Source organism: Eriocheir sinensis, chromosome 55, assembly GCF_024679095.1.
Source record: "Eriocheir sinensis breed Jianghai 21 chromosome 55, ASM2467909v1, whole genome shotgun sequence".
Classification (NCBI taxonomy): Eukaryota; Metazoa; Arthropoda; class Malacostraca; order Decapoda; family Varunidae; genus Eriocheir; species Eriocheir sinensis.
In genome coordinates, this window is record NC_066563.1 from 3,863,043 (window position 1) to 3,884,427 (window position 21,385).

The 21,385-nt window shown below is 39.7% G+C and overlaps 1 protein-coding gene across 2 annotated transcripts in view; it reads left to right on the plus strand.

Annotated features, from left to right (window-relative positions):
- The window catches only part of LOC126983918 (lactosylceramide 1,3-N-acetyl-beta-D-glucosaminyltransferase-like), a 158,967-nt gene that overhangs the window by 972 nt on the left and 136,610 nt on the right, over positions 1-21,385 (plus strand). For both annotated transcript variants that reach the window (XM_050837134.1, XM_050837135.1), the window contains exon 2: positions 3,208-3,393. The gene's annotated coding sequence lies outside the window, so the exon portion shown is untranslated. The remainder of the gene's footprint in view (positions 1-3,207; positions 3,394-21,385) is intronic.

A 21,385-nucleotide genomic window follows, 5' to 3' on the forward strand; every position in this document is an offset into this window, starting at 1 on the left:
ACAACCCAGGGAATAGAGGAGGGAGGAAAGAGTCGAGAAAGGAAGGAAAACAAAAACAATAAAAGGATTTGGTAGTTTGGGAAAGGAGAAGGAAGGCAAATGATCGGAAGGGAAGGGAGAGAGTAAGAGAATATGGGAAAGGAAATGGAAGGGAAGGAAAGGGAAGAGGGAATATAGATAGTTTAGGAAAGGAAAAGGAAGGCAAGAGAATGAAGGGATGGAGAAAGAGAATTAAGGAAAGGAAGAAGGGAAGAGAATGAAAGGGTAAGAGAATTTAGAAGAGGGAAAAGTTCAGAATTTATTTCCATCATTACAAAGGTTATTCTTTACATATGTTTTGATAGGCACTATAATACATAAATAATATCATAGAAGTTGAAATATATGCTGTAAACTTGTCTACACACGGGGCTGAATGTTGGGTGGTGTTAGAACAATCATTTAGAGTATAAGCAATAAAAATTCAGTGGATATCTAGCCCATGAGAGTATTAGCTGTGTTACTAAACATTTGGTCGCCTAATTACACATATTTGACAAGGCTTTCGCAGGAGTTTTGGGTGATTGGAGTCTAGGGTGAATGTTGGGTGGTGTTAGAACAATCATTTAGAGTATAAGTAATATAGATTCAGTGGATATCAAGCACATGAGAGTATTAGCCGTATTACTAAACATTTGGTCGCCCAATTACACATATTTTGACAAGGCTTTCGCAGGAGTTTTGGGTGTTTGGAGTCTAGGGTGAATGTTGAGTGGTGTTAGAACAATCATTTAGAGTATAAGTAATATAGATTCAGTGGATATACTGCACATGGAAGTATTAGCCGTATTACTAAAAAAATCGTTGCCCAAGTGCACATATAATAATTTTTATGACTAGGCTTTCGTAGGAGTTTTGGCCATTTCCAAGGGTATGACTGGTGGTAGTTTGACCCTTCTTCTGTATAATGAACCAAAGAAACATATTTGACAAGGCTTTCGTAGGAGTTTTGGGCATATCCAGAGGTAGTTTTGTGACTGGTGGTAGTTTGACCGTTTTTCTGTACAATGAGCCAAAGAAACACATATTTGACAAGGCTTTCGTTGAAGTATTGGGCATTTCCACGAGTAGTTTTGTGACCCTGGTGGTAGTTTGACCCTTCTTCTGTACAATGAACCTAAGAAACACATAATTGGTAAGGCTTTCGTAGGAGTTTTGGGCATTTCCAGGAGTAGTTTTGTGACCCTGGCGGTAGTTTGACCCTTCTTCTGTACCGTGACTCTAAAGAAACACTCATTTGACCTTGACTGACCCTCTCTTTGACCTTTATAAATAGTTGATGTTAGAAGGGAAAGTGTCTTTCAATACCGACCTTAAACTTAAGTAAAATCACCTTAAAATATGAAGGCAATAAAAATGCAATTAAAACAACTAAAAAAACAAGTAAAATAATTATAGTAGAAGATAATAAAGTTAGTGCAGCGAAAATACAAGGGAAGGTGTTTATGTTACGAACGTGATATTGATAGTAGAGGAAAGAAGTGTGGAGAGAAGGAGAGAGAAAAACAGAGGGAGAGAAAAATAACGAGAGGTTTAGGGGGAGGAAAGGACGGAGGGTAATTCACCTATTGGTTTGCTGCGGGTCTCTCTCGAGACAGCCAGCCGTTCCCCTACGGAAGAGCACAGAGCTCATAGCACCGATCCTTGGGTAGGACTGAGACCACTCACACACAACACACCGCAACAACGAGGTCACAACTCCTTGAACAGTGAACACAGGGTACACGTGAAAAAGATAAACCCAACTTATCTTCACCCAGCCGGGGAATTGAACCCCGGTCCTTTTAGTTGTGAGGCAGACGCTCTGTGTGTGTGTGTGTGTGTGTGTGTGTTACTATTATTATTATTATTATTATTATTATTATTATTAATATTTTTATTTTTATTATTATTATTATTATTATTATTATTATTATTATTATTATTATTATTATTATTGTTATTATTATTATTAGTGATAGTAGTAGTAATAATAGTATTAGTCAGAGAGAGAAACAGGTGATTGCGTGCGGACAAATTACACAACGACTCAAATTAAGCCTCGTGTGTGTGTGTGTGTGTGTGTGTGTGTGTGTGATAGCGTGTTCAAGTAGAGAGAGATTAGGCCGGCCAGTCGTTAGATAGATAGATAAAGAGAGAGAGAGAGAGAGAGAGAGAGAGAGAGTATCGATGTGTTACGTGTCCTTCAGTAAGCTCCTGCTACTGCTACTACTACTACTACTACTACTACTACCACTTATTCTCTTCGCATACTTATTCTTATTTATCTTTTTTCTTCTTTTCTTCTTCTTTTACTACTATTACTACTACTACTACCATCACTATAGTCTGTTTCATTGCATCTGTCCACCAACAAAGAGGGAATTTTGATAGATGTGGCACCTGCTCATTTCTAGTTCGTGAATACGTGAAAATCAACTGTTGTGATAGACATTCAAGCTCATTTTTCAATAATATATTTGAATGTTTATGTATACAAAAAACAACTCTGTCATTTGCATCGATAATCTAACATACAAGCATACGAAGAGACAAGCTTGTATCAAATAACAATCACATCCTCGAACGATCTACGGTTTTTCAAATTCATTGATTAATAGCTCATTTCAGATACTATATTAAAAGACATCTGGCCCTGCAAGTGTATATAAAGGATATCTTAATAATTTACTGCATGTAAATAATGATTGATAATCGAAATAACATTAAATAGTATATGATAACTTGAATGCGATGCTAGGCTATTTAAAATATTAGGCTACCCATATTATTTACATGCAACACATTAAAATTCTACATGTATAGACACTTGCAGAGTCGGATGTCACTTTATGTTCCTGAATGAGATGAAATATGTGTATATATCTGAAAGGCTATGAATCGTTCGTGTATGATCAGACTATACTATTTGATATACAAATTGTTCTTTCGTGTGCTTATGTGCTAGATTATCGATGCAGTTTGCGGTTCATATAATGACACTTGAGGGTTTTATGTATACACAAACATTCAAATATATCACTGAAAATATTAAGTTGATCTTCACGCAATAGCGAACTTACAATGCGCAGGTGCCACATCTACGTTCGCGAGTGGACAGACGGAAAGAAACGGACTATACTACTACTACTACTACTACTACTACTACTACCACTACTCGCGTCCCAGGTTACCGCCCACCACCACCACCACCTTCAACGCCATCACCACCACCAACACCAGTCAAGGAAGGGAGGTGCACAGTGGTGTTTTGACAATGAGTGGAGGTTCTAAGGGTGTTGTGTCCTCTTCAACACCATCTTCATCACCACTCAACTCCACCACCACCACCACCACCACCGCCTTCGTTGATGAGTAAGGTGAGTAAAATGAGGTGTATGTGTGTGTGTGTGTGTGTGTGTGTGTGTGTGTGTGTGTGTGTGTGTGTGTGTGTGTACCTATTTTTATTTTTACATTTTTACAAACACACACACACACACACACACACACACGTTTAGAAAGGGAAGGAGGAGAAGCAAACGAGGAAGAAGGAAGGAAAAAGAGAAGGAAAGCGTAAGGAGCGAAGGAGGAGGAGGAGGAGGAAGAGGAGGAGGAGGAAGAGAAGAAAGTGAAGTGTTGGCAAGCGTGAAGAAGGAATATAAAGAATGGAGGAAAAATGGAGGAGGAGGAGGAGGAGGAAAGCAAGCGTGTGGAAGAGAGAGAGAGAGAGAGAGAGAGAGAGAGAGAGAGAGAGAGGAAATCAAAATCATAAAAAGGTGAGATAGTTTAAGAAAGGGAGAGGAAGGGAAGGGAAGAGAAGGGAAGGGAAGGGAAGGGAAGGGAAGGGAAGGAAGGGAAGGGGTAAGAAAATTAAGGAAAGGAAAAAGAAGGGAAGGGAATGGGTAAGAGCATTGAGGAAAGGAGAGGAAGGGAAAGAAAAAAAGAAGGGAATAGATCAGAAAGTAAGGAAAGGAAAAGGAATGGAAGAGAAGGGAAGGGAAAGGAAGAGAATAGAAGTTAAAGGGTTAGAGAATAAAGAAAGGAGAAGGAGAGAAAAGGGAGGGAAAGAATAAGAGAATAAAGAAAAGAAAGGAAAGAAGATATGAAGAAAGAGAAAGGAAGGGAAGAGGTAAGATAAATGAGGGAAAGAAAAGGAAAAGAATATGATACAGAAAGAGAAAGAGGGAAGAAGGGGAGGAACTAAAAGAGAGATAAGAAAACGGAGGAAAGGAAGAAGTAGGCAAGAAAGAGAAGAGAGAGAAAAAGAGAGAAAGAGAAGAGAAAGGAAAAAAACAAAATAATAAAGAGATGGAAGAAGGAAGTAAAGGAAAAGGAAGGAAAGAAAATATGAAGGAAAAGAATGAAAAGGAAGAGGATAGATAGATGGAAGAAAGGGGGAAAAAGTAATTAAAAAGAAGGAAAGAGAGGGAGGCAGGGAACGGATAGAAAGAAGATGGAGGAAGGAAATAGAAGAGATAATGAGATAAAGAGAATAACAACAAGAGAGATAAATGATAAAGATAGGATAGAGAGAGAAGAAGGTGAGGGAGGAAGGAAAAGAAGAGAAAAGAGAAGAGAAATAAAGAATAATAAGAGAAATGGACAATGAGAAGGAAGAGAAGTAAATGGGGAAGAGAAAGAAGATGGGAGAAAGAAAGAGAGAAGAGGGAGAAAGAGAAAGGAAAGGAAAGGAAATAGAGAAGAAGGGGAGAAAAAAGAAAAGGGAGGAGGAGGAGTAAGAAAATAAAGGAAAGGAAATGGAGGAGAGAAAAAAAGAAAAGGGAGGAGGAGGACAAAGAAAATAAAGGAAAAGAAATGGAGAAAAGGGGGAGAAAAAAAGATAAAGAAAAAAGGAGGAGGAGAACAAAGGATAAAGATAGGAATAGACGTAGTTGGGAAGAAAGAAGGAAGAGGGAAAATAAATGATGAAGGGTGGAAAGGAAGGAGAGTTTGATCAATATTTGGTCCACTTTACTGATATAATCCGTCCCTCAATGTTAATATACAGAGTCTACGTTAAGGATAAAAATAATAATAATAATAATAAGAGAAAAAAAAATAGAGAGAGAGAGAGAGAGAGAGAGAGAGAGAGAGATGGCTTTACTTTACCTTCTCGTTCTTCATTTCTCTTCTACTTTTTCTTCTTTCATCCCTCCTCCTCCTCTTCCTTCTCCTCCTCCTCTTCTTCCTCTTCCTTTCACTGTCCTTCACTGTTCTCACCTCTTCACCTCCTCATCGTAACATCCTCCTCTTCCTCCTCTTCTTCCTCCTCTTTCCTCACCTTTTCACCTCCTCATTGCCGTACCCAATACCCTATCCTCCTCCTCCTCCTCCTCCTCCTCCTCCTCCTCCTCCTCGTCGTCGTCTCTGATTATTCTTTTTTTTTTTTTGGATTTTCTTTGGTTGGCTTCTGTGTGTGTGTGTGTTTGTGTGTGTGTGTGTGTAGTGATGATAGTGGTAGTGACAATGGTGGTGGTTGTGGTGGTGATGGTGGTGGTGTTGATGACAAGAATAAGTAGGTCAGGTCAAGTGAGCTTTAGAGAGAGAGAAGGGGGGAGGGGTAATATAATAATTTTTTTAGGCCTATACCACACACGCTACCTAAGACGTAGAATTTATATAACAATGTATCTACCACTACTACTACTACTACTACTACTACTACTACTACTACTACTACTACTACTACTACTACTACTACTACTACTAATAATAATAATAATAATGCTACTACTACTACTACTACTACTACTACTTCTTCATAAACTTATTTTTATTTTAATTTTTTTTCTCTTTGTTCTTATTCATCTTATTCTCCCTTTTCTCATACTTCTTTTTTTTCTTCTTCATATTCTTTTCTTCTTTTTTTTCCTTTTCCTTCTTTATCATCTTCTTTTTCTTCTTCCTCCACTTCTACTTTTTCTTCTCCTCCGCTTCCTTTTTCTCTTTACTTCCTCTTCTTTGTTTTTCTTTTACTACTACTACTACTACTACTACTACAACAACTACAACTGCTACTACTACTACTGCTACTACTACTACTACTACTACAACTGCTACTACTGTTGCTGCTGCTGCTACTACTAATACTACTAATGGTGTTGATGATGACATGTTCTAAATTCGTGACAAGATAAGTACTCGTTTAATTCGTGTAATTTGTCTTAATCTGTATGGCTCATCTCGTCTCCCTTGCCTTGACCCAACTGCAAAGAGATTATCGTGTTGTATGGTAGAAGGGAAATTAGAGGATAGCTTGGTCATTTATGCCTGATGTTCTTTCTCTTTCTTCGTCTTTTTCTTCTTTTTCTGATTATTTTTTTGTGTTTTTGTCTCGTCTTGTACTTGCTCTTGTTGTTGTTGTTGTTCCCCTTTTGTTTGTTCTTATTATGCTTTGTCTTGTTCTTCTTCTTCTTCATCTTCCTGTTCTTCCTGTTGTTGGTCTTTTGTTCTTTTCTTCTCCCTGTTTTTCTTGTTCTTGGTCTGTTTTGTTCTTTTCTTCTTACTGTTCTTCTTGTTCTTATTGGTCTTATTTTGTTCTTTTTTTCTTGTTCTTCTTGGTCTTTTTTTGTTCTTTTCTTCATGTTCTTCTTGTTCTTGTTTTATTTTGTTCTTTTCTTCCTGTTCTTCTTGTTCTTGGTCTTATTTTGTTCTTTTCTTCCTGTTCTTCTTGTTCTTGTTCTTATTTTGTTCTTTTCTTCCTGTTCTTTTTGTTCTTGGTCTTATTTTTTTCTTTTCTTCTTGGTCTTATTTTTTTCTTTTCTTCTTGGTCTTATTTTGTTTTTTTTCTACTTCCTGTTCTTCTTGTTCTTGTTCTTCTTGTTCTTTTCTTCCTGTTCTTCTGTTTCTTGATCTTATTTTGTTCTTTTCTTTTTCATGTTCTTTTTCTTCATGTTTTTATCACTATCTTTCTTTTTCTTCCTCTTTCTCCTTCCTTTGTTTTCTTATGCTTTTATTTTCTTCCTCTTATTGTTCTTCAGTATCCTCATATTCTTCTTATTTATTATTTTCTTCCTCCTTCCTTTCCTTTACTTCGTCCTTTTTTTCTTGTTCTTTTCTTCTTGTTCTTCATTATTCTCACATTCTCTTATTTATCATGTTCATAATTATAGTCATTGATATTGACACCGCAATAATAATAATAATAATAATAATAATAATAATAATAATAATAATAACGTAGTTGAGGTTGAAGAAAACGTAATGTGTGCAATCATAGAAAACGAAATGTCCTGGAAACGTTTAAAGGTGACTACAGGAAACACTTTAGAAGGTCCGTAGGGCGTCTTCCTCCTCCTCCTCCTCCTCCTCCTCCTCCTCCTCCTTTTCCTCCTCCTACTCCTCCTCCCCCCCACTTCTTTCTCCATCCCCCTCTTCTTCTCCATCCCCCTTTCTCCTCCTCCTCCTCATTTTGTCCTGTGCCGTAGGATACAACCTTTTACAGAGAGAGAGAGAGAGAGAGAGAGAGAGAGAGAGAGAGAGAGAGAGAGAGATTTTATCCTCATTATTTTTTTTATCCAATCTCATTTTTTTTTTCTTGGGAATTCCGAAGTTCTTGATTGGTTTGTGTGTGTGTGTGTGTGTGTGTGTGTGTGTGTAGTTAGTAGGCTGCGCAAATTCATTACTCCGGCGATGACGTGATTCTCTCTCTCTCTCTCTCTCTCTCTCTCTCTCTCTCTCTCTCTCTCTCTCTCTCTCTCTCTCTCTCTCTCTCCATCGAATTAATGATTCTCCATCGTATTTCTCTCTCTCTCTCTCTCTCTCTCTCTCTCTCTCTATCGTATTACTCTCTCTCTCTCTCTCTCTCTCTCTCTCTCAAATGTTTCCCTTGCTTTAATGTGCAATGCAGGTGTGTGTGTGTGTGTGTGTGTGTGTGTGTGTGTGTGTGTGTCTGTGTGTGTGTACATGTTCTCGTCACAACACTTAAGCACTCACCGACCCTCGCCGTTCTGCTTCCCTCCCTCCTCCTCCTCCTCCTCCTCCTCCTCCTCCTCCTCACTTTACACTCCTCATTTTTCCTCCCTTGCGTTCCTTGGCTAAAGAAACAAAATTAATGAACTATGCATTAAGTAAACGAGGAGGAGAATGAAGGAGGAGGAGGAGGAGGAGGAGGAGGAGGTGGTATCTGGGGGAATGGTGGAAGGGAAGGAAGGAAGGAGGAAGGGAGGGGGGAGGAGGAGGAGGAGGTGGTATCTGGGGGAATGGTGGAAGGGAAGGAAGAAAGGAGGAAGGGAGGGAGGAGGAGGAGGAGGAGGAGGAGGAGGGAGGAAGAATAGCCTTAGCAACATAGGTTGCAAGAGAGAGAGAGAGAGAGAGAGAGAGAGAGTGAGGAGGGAGGGAGGGAGAGAGAGAGAGATAATACGAGTAATATATACGCCTATATTCTCTCTCTCTCTCTCTCTCTCTCTCTCTCTCTCTCTCTCTCAAAGGCATAACAAAGCAGTTTACGAGAAAATATTGCCTAAATCAATACGAGAGAGAGAGAGAGAGAGAGAGAGCGTAAAAAATCAAGGGAGAGCTAATCCAATTTTAAATATTTGCATTTCATATTTTCCTCTTTCTCATTTTTTCTCTTCTCTTTCTCTTCCTCTCTTTCTCTTCTCCCATAATTTTCTTTGTTTTCCTCTTTTCCTCCTTTCTTTTTCCTTTTTTATCCATATCCTTCCATCCTCTTCCTTTTTGCATATTTTTTCTTTTCCACTTTCTATTCTTTTTTTTTATATTTTTCCTCATTCTCTTCGTTCTTTTTTCCTCCCTTTCTCCTTCTCGCCTCTTCCTTTCTCCTCCTTTCCTTTTCTTTCCTCTCCTTTTTCCTTCGTTTATCCCCTTTCTTCATTCCCTTCCCTCTTCTCTTTTCTCACTTTTTCTTCTCCTTTCTTCCTCTCTCCCTCGCCTTTCCCCTTTTTCCTCCTCTCCCCTCCTCTCCTCTTCCTTTCATTTACTTCTTCCTTTCTTCTCTCTTCCTCTCATCTTCCCTCTTTCCTCCTCCTTCAATCTCTTCTCTTCCTTTCTTCTTCTTCTCTCTTTCTATCGTTCTTCCATCCTCTTTCATTCCTTCGCTGCTTTCCTCATATTCTCTTCCTTTTTCTCCCCATCTCTTCCCTCCTCCTCTCCTCTCCTCCTCCTCTTCCTGCTCTTCCTCCTCCTCCCTCACCCCCAATTCGTGCCGTCGCCCTACCTTCGTCCCTTACCTGGATAATTAACAATACCTGGACGACACCACCTCAGGGATCGATGCAACCCTACCCCCCCCTTTCCTCCACCCCTCCATCTTTCCTCCACCTTACTCCACCTTACCTCACTTTCTCTCCAGCTTACCTCCATTCCTTCCACCTGTTCTCCTTCTCCTCCTCCTCCTCTTATCTTTCCCTTCCCTTTCCTCCACCCCTCCGTCTTTCCTCCACCTTGCTCCACCTTACCTCACTCTCTCTCCAGCTTACCTCCATTCCTTCCACCTGTTTTCCTTTTCCTCCTCCTCTTATCTCTCCCTTCCCTTCCTCTTCCTCCACTTTCTCTACACTTTTTTTCTCTCTTCCACTCCTTTCCTCCACTTTCCCTCCTCTCGTGCCCTCCTTCCCCTCTTTCTCTCCACTTGTTTTCCTTCTCCGTACCTCCACATTACCTCCATCTTCTCTCCATCTTACCTCCACTTTCTCTCCACCCTCCCTCCACCTTCTCTCCACCTTCCCTTGTCCTTCCCTCCACTTCTTCCTTCTTTTTCCTGCCCCTTTCTCGTCTTTTCCACTTCCTGTTTTCTTTTCCACTTTTTTTTCGTATTTCCTTTGTTCTTTTTCCTCTCCTTTTCTCTTCTCCTCCTCGCTCTCTTCCTTCCTCCTCCTCCTCCTCACTCCTTCGCCTCCTCTCATTCTCTTCTTTCTTCCTCCCTCTTCTTTCTCCTCCTTCCTTCCCTTCACTTTCTCTCCCATCTCTCTATTTTTCTCTCCACCTCCATTTCCCTCCCCTCCTTCCCTCCACCTTCCCTTCCATTTTATCCTCTTTTTTGTCCTATTTCTCTTTCCTTTTCCTCTTTCATGTCAGTATTTTTCTTTCTTTTTTCTTTTTTTTCCTTTCTCTTCCTTCTCTCCCTCCCCTGTATTCTATCTCCTCTTTTTCTTTTATTTTTTCTTTGCTTTTCTTTTCTTTCCTTCACGTATTTCGTTTTTCCAAATTTCCCTTCCTCCCTTTTCTTTATTTTTCTCTAATTTCTTCTCATATTTTATCTCTTTTTATTCCTTCTTTTATTCCCTCATAACAATAGCGCACACACACACACACACACACACACACACACACACACACACAAACCGTTATTTTCCCTTCCTCCTAACCCATATACTCTCTCTCTCTCTCTCTCTCTCTCTCTCTCTCTCTCTCTCTCTCTCTCTCATTCCCTGTCTCATATCTCACCCTCCCTCCCTCTCTTTCTCTCTTTCCTCCCTTTATTTTTCTTCTCTTTCTCTCCCTTTTTCTCTTTCATTTCATTCTTTATTTTTTTTGTTTTTCTCCTCTATTTTTTGTTTTTATTTTATTTTATTTTTTGCCTTCGTTTTATATTTTTTATATTATATTCTCTCTCTCTCTCTCTCTCTCTCTCTCTCTCTCTCTCTCTCTCTCTCTCTCTCTCTCTCTCTCTCTCTCATCATCACTATTTTCTCCTATTCTCCATTTTTATCATCTTCTTCCTCTTTTTTCCATTACTCTCCACCTCCAAGGTTTATCATATTCTCTCTCTATTCTCTTCTCTTCTTTATTTCCCTCGCCAGAACAAAGGAATGGAAAGAGGAACAAAGGAAGGAAAGAAGGAAAGGAAATAAAAAAGATAAATAGATGGACAGGAAGGAGAGGTTAATAAAGTTAGAGAGAGAGAGAGAGAGAGAGAGAGAGAGAGAGAGAGAGAGAGGATTATGAATTCGAGGAATTTGCAGATTTCTGTCAAACACACACACACACACACACACACACACACACACACACAGAGAGAGAGAGAGAGAGAGAGAGAGAGAGAGAGAGAGAGAGAGGAAACCATGAATTTAATATGCAAAATGTCAACTTATTACAATGCAAAGCTAAGAAAAGTGTGTGTGTGTGTGTGTGTGTGTGTGTGTGTGTGTGTGTGTGTGTGTGGCGTCTACGTAGGCATTTTTGGAATGTATATGTATGTATTTACGTATGTAAGTGTGTGTGTGTGTGTGTGTGTGTGTGTGTGTGTGTGTGTGTGTGTGTGTGTGTGTGTGTGTGTGTGTGTGCACGCGCGCCCACCCCCCCCCCCTTTTCACACACAGGAATTGTTAATTAGGATAAGTGGGAGAAGGGAAGGGAAAGAAGAGGAAGGGAAGGGAAGGGGAAGAGGAAGAGGGAGGGAAAGAGAAAGGATAAAGGAGGAGGAGAGAGATTAAGGAAAGGAAGGGAAAGAGAGAGAGGGGGAGAAGAAAGGGAGAAAGCATAAAACAGAAAGGAAAAGAAGGGAAGGAGAAAAGGAGGAAAGGAAGAAAGGGAAGGGGAAGAGAAGGAATGGAGGAAGGGAAAGGGGAGAAGAAGAGGGGAAAAAGGGAAATGAAAGAGAAGGAGAGAAGAAGAAAGGAAAGATAAAAGGAGGAGGAGGGGAGTAAAGAAAGGAAGGGAAAACTTGAAACAGCCAGAAATAAAACTGGAACTGCGGGGAGAGAGAGAGAGAGAATTGGAAACGCCAAGAGGGGAGAGAGATAGTGATAGAGTAAAGAGAGGAAAGAAAGAGAGAGGAGGTGAAGAGGAGGAAAGAGAAAAAGGAGGAGAAAAGACAAAGAGGGAGGAGAGAAAATGGAGAGGAGGAGATACGGAGGAGGAGGAGGAGGAGGAGGAGAAAGAGGAGATAATACATTGTTGCTACCCTGGGAGAGAGAGAGAGAGTGTTGTCCTGGGCATTTACTGTTGTTTGGAGAAGGGGAATAAAAGGGGAAGGGAGAGGGGAAGAGGAGGAGGAGGAGGAGGAGGAGGAAGGGGAGGAGGAGTATACAGTATCTTTATGAAAGGTAATATTGGGAGAGAGAATAGGAGGAGCAGAGGGAGGAAGAGAAGGAGGGAAGAGGAAATGGGAAGAGAGAGAAAGAGGAGAGATAAAAGGGGTGGATGTGTGTGTGTGTGTGTGTGTGTGTGTGTGTGTTATAATTATGTTCTGAGACCTTTAGCAAGCGATATAATAATAATAATAATAATAATAATAATAACAGACTGGTTTCAGATAAATTAATGAAAATCGCGAACTCATATCATCATAGTCACACAAAAATAATAATAATGAAAAATTAAAATAAATAAATAACAATCAAGTTCAGAAGGTCAAAATTAAGGCCATTACGCACGTTTGCTCTCCTGTACCGGGAAGTAAGGTCGGGAAGGTAGCCTCGAGAACAACATTAAGCAGAACAAAGGTACCGTAGAAGAAGTAAACATTCCGGAAATTCCAAGGTACAAAAAGTAACAGCAAATTCATTACACGCTTGAAGAGAAAATGTGGTAATATAAATGGAGGAAATAGAAGAAGACGAAGAAGAGAGAGGAAATGAAGAATTAAAAGTGTGGAAAGTGAAAAGGACGAGGAGGAGGAGGAGGAGGAAGAAGAAGAAGAGAAAGGAAAAGAAAGAAAAATGAAAGAAAAAAATATATATGATTGCAAACTGAAGTACTATTTTTATGTCACTACATTAGATTACATTTCATTAGATTACGTTAGAGTTAATCCATTACAAAATCCATGGCGGCGAGAAATGAAAGAAAATTGTATGAGAAAAATATTTATGATTACAGACTGAAGTATTGATATAGGTCACCAGTCATAACATTACATTAGATTACGTTGAGTTAATCCATTACAAAATCCATGGCGGCGAGAAATGAATGAAAATTATAGGAGAAAAATATTTATGATGACAGACTGAAGTATTGATATAGGTCACCAGTCATAACATTACATTAGATTACGTTAGAGTTAATCCATTACAAAATCCATGACGGCGAGAAATGAAAGAAAATTGTATGAGAAAAATATTTATGATTACAGACTGAAGTATTGATATAGGTCACCACTCCTTACATTACATTACAATACGTTAGAGTTCAGTCCATTACAAAAATCCATGACAGCAGGAAAATAAAGAAAATTATAGGGAAAAAATATATATGATTACAGACTGAAGTATTGATATAGGTCATCACTCCTTACATTACATTATAATACGTTAGAGTTCAGTCCATTACAAAAATCCATAACAGCGAGAAAAGCCAGAAAAAATTATAGGAAAAATTATATATAAATGATTACAAACTGAACTATTATGTCGGTACTAATTACACTACATTATAATTATTTCATTACAATACATTACTTTAGAGTTAGTCCATTACAAAAATCCATGACAACGAGAAAAGAAAGAAAATCATAGGAAAAAAATATGATTACAAACTGAAGTATTAAAAAAGAAACATCACATCCATTACACGCTTATTACTTTTGCTGAATGGAAAGTTAGTTATTAATAGCATAAAAAAAATATATCTGAGTTCAGCCCATTACTAAATCTATGACAGCAAGGAAAAAGAAAGGAAAAAAGTATATATGATTACACGCTTGATTTTTATTTATTTTTTTATTTATTTATTTTTGCTGAATGGAAAGTTATTTATTAAAAACACACCAAAACATATCGGAGTTCAGTCCATTACAAAATCCATGACTGCGAGAAAGAAAAGAAAAGCAAAAAGTATATATGATTGATTACACGCTTGATATCTTTTGCTGAATGGAAAGCTATTTATTGAAAACACCAAAACATATCGGAGTTCAGTCCATTACAAAATCCATGACTGCGAGAAAGAAAAGAAAGGAAAAAAGTATATATGATTGATTACACGCTTGATATCTTTTGCTGAATGGAAAGCTATTTATGAAAAGCATAGCAGTCCACTACTAAATTTATGACGGCGAGGAAAAAAAACATGATTACAAGCTCCGAACTATTAGTGACATGAAAATCGTATTGGGTTTTATTTTATGCAGTTGTTCATTACAGCTTTTTTGTGTAGTGAGTAGCAGGGGGCTAGGTGGTGGTGGTGGTGGTGGTGTGTGTGTGTGGGGGGGGTGGGGGGGGGGGGGTTACTCGCTCGGCCGATGCTCGGATTTAAATATTAGTCTTTTTATTACTATTTTCAAAGGTGCGTACAAATTGGGGACCTTGGAGTACCCAAAAGGTGTTGAAGGTATTGTCCAAATGACGTTTTATTCCCAGACTAATTATTCATGACATCAATTTTACACCCCGGTTTATTTTTACCAGGTGCGTACAAATTGGCGACCTTGAAGTACCCAAAAGGTGTTAGAGGTAATGTCCAAATCACGTTTTATTCCCAGACTAATTATTCAAGACATCGATTTTACACCTCGGTTTATTTTTCCCAGGTGCGTACAAATTGGCGACCGTAGATTGCGTGCAGATTGGCGGTCGTTAAGCGGCACCCAAATGGCGTTGAAAGTGTATTGGTCAAATCAGGTGTCATTACCAGATTTCAGTTATACAATACAGCAATTTTCCAAGTGCGTACAAATTGGCGGTCGTTAAGTATCCAGATGGTGTTAAAAGTATTGGACAAATCACGTGTTACTCCCAGACCTCAGTTATACAATACAGCAATTTTCCAAGTGCGTACAAATTGGCGGTCGTTAAGTATCCAGATGGTGTTAAAAGTATTGGACAAATCACATGTTACCCCCAGACTTCAGTTATACAATACAGCAATTTTCCAAGGTGCGTACAGATTGGCGGTCGTTAAGTACCCAGATGGTGTTAAAAGTATTGGACAAATCACGTGTTACTCCCAGACTTCAGTTATACAATACAGCAATTTTCCAAGGTGCGTACAGATTGGCGGTCGTTAAGTATCCAGATGGTGTTAAAAATATTGGACAAATCACGTGTTACCCCCAGACTTCAGTTAGGCAATATAGCAATTTTCCAAGGTGCGTACAAATTGGTGTTAGTGAAGTATACCCATAATTTATCGAAAGCCTTGTGTGCTAATTCTGTTCAGTGTATAGGAGGCGCGACGTCTTGGTGATAACTCTTCTTAGCGTGGAAAGTGATGAACGGGAGGACTTCTATTTTTTCCTTGTAAATAAACAGCGACTCCCTCCTCCTCCTCCTCCTCCTCCTCCTCTTCACTTTCCCTTCGTGGCCCTCCGTACAAGGCCTTCCGTTCATCACTGCCACGCCAAGAAGAATTATCGGCAAGGTATTAAAAGGAGACGTGAAAGAAAAGAGAAAATTAAAAGACAACAAACGTGTGATATTCTTGTGGTCGAACGAAGCATGAATAAGGTAAAAAGGATAAGAAAGGGAAGAAAGTGGAAGAAGGGAAAAGGGAAACTGTGATAAACGAAGAAGTTGGTGAATGAAAGAGAATAGAAAAGGAAAAGAGAAAGGAAATAAAAGGAAACGAAGAAGGGAAAGGAAAGGAAGAAATAAGAGAAGTCGAAGAAGAAGAGAAAGGAGAGGAGGAATGAAAGGCATGGGAAGTGAAGAGGATTAGGAGAAGGAGGAGGAGGAGGAAGAGGAGGAGAATAAGAAGAATGAAAAAAACAACATGAAAACTTAAATATAATCAACGTCCTCCTCCTCCTCCTCCTCCTCTGGCTTCCGTGACCTCAACTCCACACACGCAACAACAACACTTACATAACACACACACACACACACACACACACACACACACACACACACACGTGACCTTCGCCCAATCATAGCATCCCATATTTATTGTATTTTTCATCTCTCCTCCTCCTCCTCCTCCTCGCTTACCTTCTTATCTATTCTTAAAATGTTCTTATCGAAGTGTTTAAAATGTTCAAGGGATTCGACAACGTTAATGTTCATGATTATTTTAGTCTCCCAATCAAGCGTAACAAGAAACAATGGATACAAAATAACGAGGAAGCGTTTGAACTCAAATGAATCAAAGCACTTCTTCTTCAACCGTGTCATCAATGTATGGAATGGTCTGCCTCAAAACGTCGTCGAAAGCGAAGCTATTTGCACGTTCAAAAACCGACTAGACAAATATTTAGAAGCTAACCCGAACATCCGCTGTTTTGCTCCGGTCTAACAGAAAGTAGTGTTAGCTTAGTTGTCGTGTATGATCTTCCTTCTGTCCATATAAAACTCCATTGTAGTGTTTTCTATACTACATGGTATTCTTCCTTTTCGTGCCAGCCTCGGCTGCAGGGACTGGTGGGAGGGGAGGAGCCTTCGCCTTTACTGTCCTGTGTCTCTGACTCGTAGATTAGAATAGATGGTAGCAATGACAAACAGCTTAGGACCAAGAGGTCTGTTTTTGTTTGCTTTTCCTTTGTATTCCTTTGTACTCCTCCTCCTCCTCCTCCTCCTCCTCCTAGCTGTCATCTTCGTCCTTGTCTTCCACCTCTTCCATTATCATCTCAAGCCTCTTCTCTTCTTTCTCATTACCTGTCCTCCTCCTCCTCCTCCCAAACCTCAAATATTTTCGCTTTCGTAGGAGTTTCGAGCATTTCCACGGGTCGTTTTATGACCCTGGTGATAGTGTGACCCTTCTTCTGTACCATGAACCTAAGAAACACATTTGACAAGGCTTTCGCAGGAGTTTTGGACATTTCCAGTGGTTGTTTTTTACCCTTTGGTTGCTTGACCCTTGAGCCTATAAAAACACTCATGAGTACCCGACTGATATTCTTTTTGGCCTTTGGAAATAGTTGATGTGAGGGGCGGATCAAACTATCACAAGGGCCATAAAACTACCCCTTGAAATGCCCGCAACTCCTACGAAAGCCTAACAAATTGTGATATGTTTAAAAATAAGGGTTCAGACAGTAACCATACATAGACGCTCGGGAAGCCTCTGCGGGCTGTCACTGGGGACTCTTGAAGGTCTCAGGGTCACCATACACAGGGACCTGAAGCCTACAAAATACCAAGTGTCTTCCTATATGTAAAAAAAATAGGAAGAAAGAGAAAGGAAAGAAAAGCTAATACCATGCATGAGTTCGGGTTCATTACGAGGACCTTCGAGTGTCAGACCCAAGCAGTCCTCTTCCTCTTCCTCTTCCTCCTCCTCCTCCTCCTCCTCCCCATACATTACTCCTTTTGTCTTTCCACGTTTCATTCTTTTTTCCTTCCCCTTTCCTTTCTTTCCTTCCTCCTCCTTCTCCTCCTCCTCCTCCTCCTCCTCCTCCTCCTCCTCCTCCTCCTCCTCCTCCTCCTCCTCCCCATACATTACTCCTTTTGTCTTTCCACGTGTCCTTCTTTTTTCTTTCCTCTTTCCTTTCTTCCCTTCCTCCACCTCCTCCTCCTCCTCCTCCTCTCTTCCTCCTCCTCCTCTAACATAAGACTTGAAGCTATACATAAACACATCGAGGCTTCCCTTTACCCTTTCTTCCTTCCTCCTCCTCCTCCTCCTCCTCCTCCTCCTCCTCCTCCTCCTCCTCCTTCTGTCTTCTCATTGTGCTTGCAGGTGAGGGTGAATGTGTTTGTCTGTTTGTTTGTTGGTGTTTTTATTTAACGGTTGACTTACTGTTTGGGTAGCGGTTCTGTTGTTGTTGTTGTTGTTGTTTTTGTTGTTGTCATTCCTTTCTCTTGTTTCAGTATTTAATTCCCATTGTTGTCTTTGTTATTATTATTATTATTATTATTATTATTATTATTATTATTATTATTATTATTATTATTATTATTATTATTATTATTATTATGGTTATTGTTGTTGATATTGTTGAGCCTTTCGTCTAAGTTATCTTGCGTTTAGGTAAAAAAATAACAATACATCAATTCGTCTTTTGTTAATATCTTTTTTTCTTTCTTTTTTCTCTTTCATTCATCCTTTCTTTCTCTTTGTCTTTTTTTTGCGCCTTTCTTTTTCTTTCTTTTTTCTATCTTTCATTCTTTCATCCATTCTTTCCTTCTTTCCTTCATGCTTTCTTTCTCTTTGTCTTTTTTAAGTCTTTCTTTTTCTTTCTTTTTTCTTTCATTCATTATTTCTTTCCTTCATTCTTTCTTTGTCTTTTTTCCGGCTTTCTTTTTCTTTCCTTTTTCTTTCATTCATTATTTCTTTCCTTTTTTCCTTCATTCCTTCTTTCTTTCTTTCTTTTTTTTCTTTCATTGTCTTTTTTTTCTTTCTTATGCTTGTATTTACTTACTATTTTGCTTCTATTATTTTATTTTTATTTTATTTTATTTTACTATTTTGATTTTTATTTCAATTTACTGTTACTGTCGCTTTACTTTCATTTACTTATTATCTTACTTATTCTCTAATCTATCTATCTACTTTATGTCTACTATTATGTCATCTATCTATCTAATATTTTTCTCATTATTCTTTTCTTTTTTCACTATTTGTTTTTAAGAAATTTCACATCCATTTGTTTACGGTACTTGTTTTTTTATTTATTTGATTTTTTTTACTCCTTGTCAATAATAACGTCGGTCTTTCTATCCTTCCTTATATAGCCTTGTCATTATATTAGTATTATCGTGTGTGTGTGTGTGTCTGTGTGTGTGTGTGTGTGTGTGCCCCCCCCTCTCTCTCTCTCTCTCTCTCTCTCTCTCTCTCTCTCTCTCTCTCTCTCTCTCTCTCTCTCTCTCTCTCTCTCTCTCTCTCTCTCTCTCTCTCTCTCTCTCTCTCTCTCTCTCTAAACGCCATCATCATCCCCTTTCTCACCGTCTCTCTCTCTCTCTCTCTCTCTCTCTCTCTCTCTCTCTCTCTCTCTCTCTCTCTCTCTCTCTCTCTCTCTCTCTCTCTCTCTCTCTCTCTCTCTCTCTCTCTCTCTCTCTCTCTCTCTCTCTCTCTCTCTCTCTCTCTCTCTCTCTCTCTCTCTCCATATATATATATATATATATATATATCTATATATATATATATATATATATATATATATATATATATATCCTCCCTCCGTTCCTCCTCCTCCTCCTCCTCCTCCTCCTCCGAATACAAGACGCCGGGAGTTATGTTATCCTTGTATATTTCGCTGGTAAGGCCCCACCTGGAATACACCGTGCAATTCTGGTCTCCAGATTACAGGAAAGACATTGAATTACTTGAGAGAGTACAGCGCCGCGCCACGAAGATGATACCATCACTGAGGACGAAGCCCTATGAAAAGCGACTCGAGCGACTCAACCTCTTCACGTTGGAAAAGAGACGACTGGGGGTATCCATACCCTATGGGAACCAAATGCTGGGGGTATAGGACTCAATCTTTGAATATTGATATATATTTGATTTATTAATAATGATTAGAATGATACATTATATCTAGCACTGCTATTCAATATTTATAATTTGTGTTATTTCGTGACTAAAATTGATTAGTACTCAGTTGTCTTACATTTCTTTCTCAAGAATAGATATTATAATATTTCGAAAGCAATTAAGTGTGGTTCTAAATATGGGGACGGGGCCGTAATTTCTTGGGGAGGCCTGGGGGGGAGCTATAGCCCCACACTAATTTCTATATCGGCCTCAAAATCAACCTAAAAGTGCTTATTTTTCAAAACTTTACCACCTGTGCATGCTCGCCTCGCTCGCCACCCTCCCCCCACCTCTTGAACCTATGATGCCCTCTAGACCCCCCCAAAATCTGCCAAAATTACGGACCTGGGGAAAACATCAGACCACCCAAAATATTTGACAACCCTGTCACGAATGTCTTGCAACTTTTCACTGTTTTGAATATGAATGATAGTTGAGCTGTAGGCGCAGTCAGAGTTAGGTGACGATTATTTCAGTATTCAAGCGAAGGGGTATGTGACCATACTGAGCAATCCAGTGGGGGGTCTGGGATCATCGAAAGGTTAACAACCCCTGCTTTAATCCTTCCCGCAAGCCACTCCTGTGGCTGACGGATTGATTAAATCACTGAAAGCAGGCAGCCTTGCAATGAGCCAACAGGCTTTCTGCTGCCTGCTCGTCCATGTGTCCATGTTTCCTCCATTCAAAGCCAACACGCATTTACACCTCTCCTTCCCTCCCTTCCTTTTTTTTCCTTCCCTTTCTTTTCCTTTCCTTCCCTTTCCTTTCCTTCGGTCTTTTATCCTTCCCATTCTCTTCTCACCCTCCTTCCCTTCCCTTCCCTTACCACCCTTCCCTCTATCCCTTCCCTCCTTTTCTTCCTTTTTCCTATTCTCCTTTCGTTCTCACTCCTTTGCCTCCTTCCTTTCTTCCTTCATATTATCCTTCCTTTCTTTCTCCTCCCTTTCTCCCTTTCCTCCTGTTCATAATTTCTATCTTTCTCCTTTCTGTTTCTTTCCTTTCTTCTTCGTCCTTCTCTCTTCCCTCCTGTTCCTCCCTCCTTTCTCTCCTCCATTTCTCTCTTAACCTTCCATCACTCCTCTTCCCCTTTCTTTCTCCTCCTCCTCCTCCTCCTCCCCACCCCCCCATCCCGTAATTCCAGCAGTCAGCGGGTGTGGGGAAGTGCCGAAGGGAACTCGCTGCCTTGACTACGAAAAGTAAATTCTCCTCCTCCTCCTCCTCCTCCTCCTCCTCCTTCACCTCTTCTTCCTCTTCTTCTTCTTCTTCTTCGTTGTCCTCCTATTCTTTGACCTCCTCCTCCTCCTCCATTTCCTCATTTTGTCCTCCTCCTCGTCCAACTCTTCATCTTTTTTTTAATTCTTCTTGTATTGTTGTTTTTCTTTTTCATCATCATCATCATCATCATCATCATCTTTTTCTGGATCTTTTTCTTCTTTCTCTTCTTTTTCTTCTTCTTGTCGTTGTTCTTATTTCTGTATGTGAGTTTATTCTCTCTCTCTCTCTCTCTCTCTCTCTCTCTCTCTCTCTCTCTCTCTCTCTCTCTCTCTCTCTCTCTCTCTCTCTCTCTCTCTCTCTCTCTCTCTCTCTAGCTCTCTCTCTCTCTCTCTCTCTCTCTCTCTCTCTCTCTCTCTCTCTCTCTCTCTCTCTCTCTCTCTCTCTCTCTCTCTCTCTCTCTCTCTCGTCCGCAGAATACGAAATTCACACCGGTACCTTTCACGAGAGAAAAAAAAAATAGAACAGAAAATCGATACAGGAAAATCACGAAAATGGATTATATATACCAGTAAATTATTCAGAGAGAGAGAGAGAGTGCCATCAAGGTGACGCAAAAGAGACGTATGGCACCCAACTCACGGGTGCCAACAGACCCAAGTTGGCACAAGAACGACCCGGAGAGAAACGACGAGGAGGAGGAGGAGGAATAGGAGGGAAAGAAGGGAAGAGAACGAAATGAATGACAAACGAAAGAAATTAAATGAAAAGGAAAGAACGATCGAAGGAAGAAAGGAAGGAAGGAGAAAAGAAAGAAAGGAGAGAAGGAAATAATAAAGGAGGT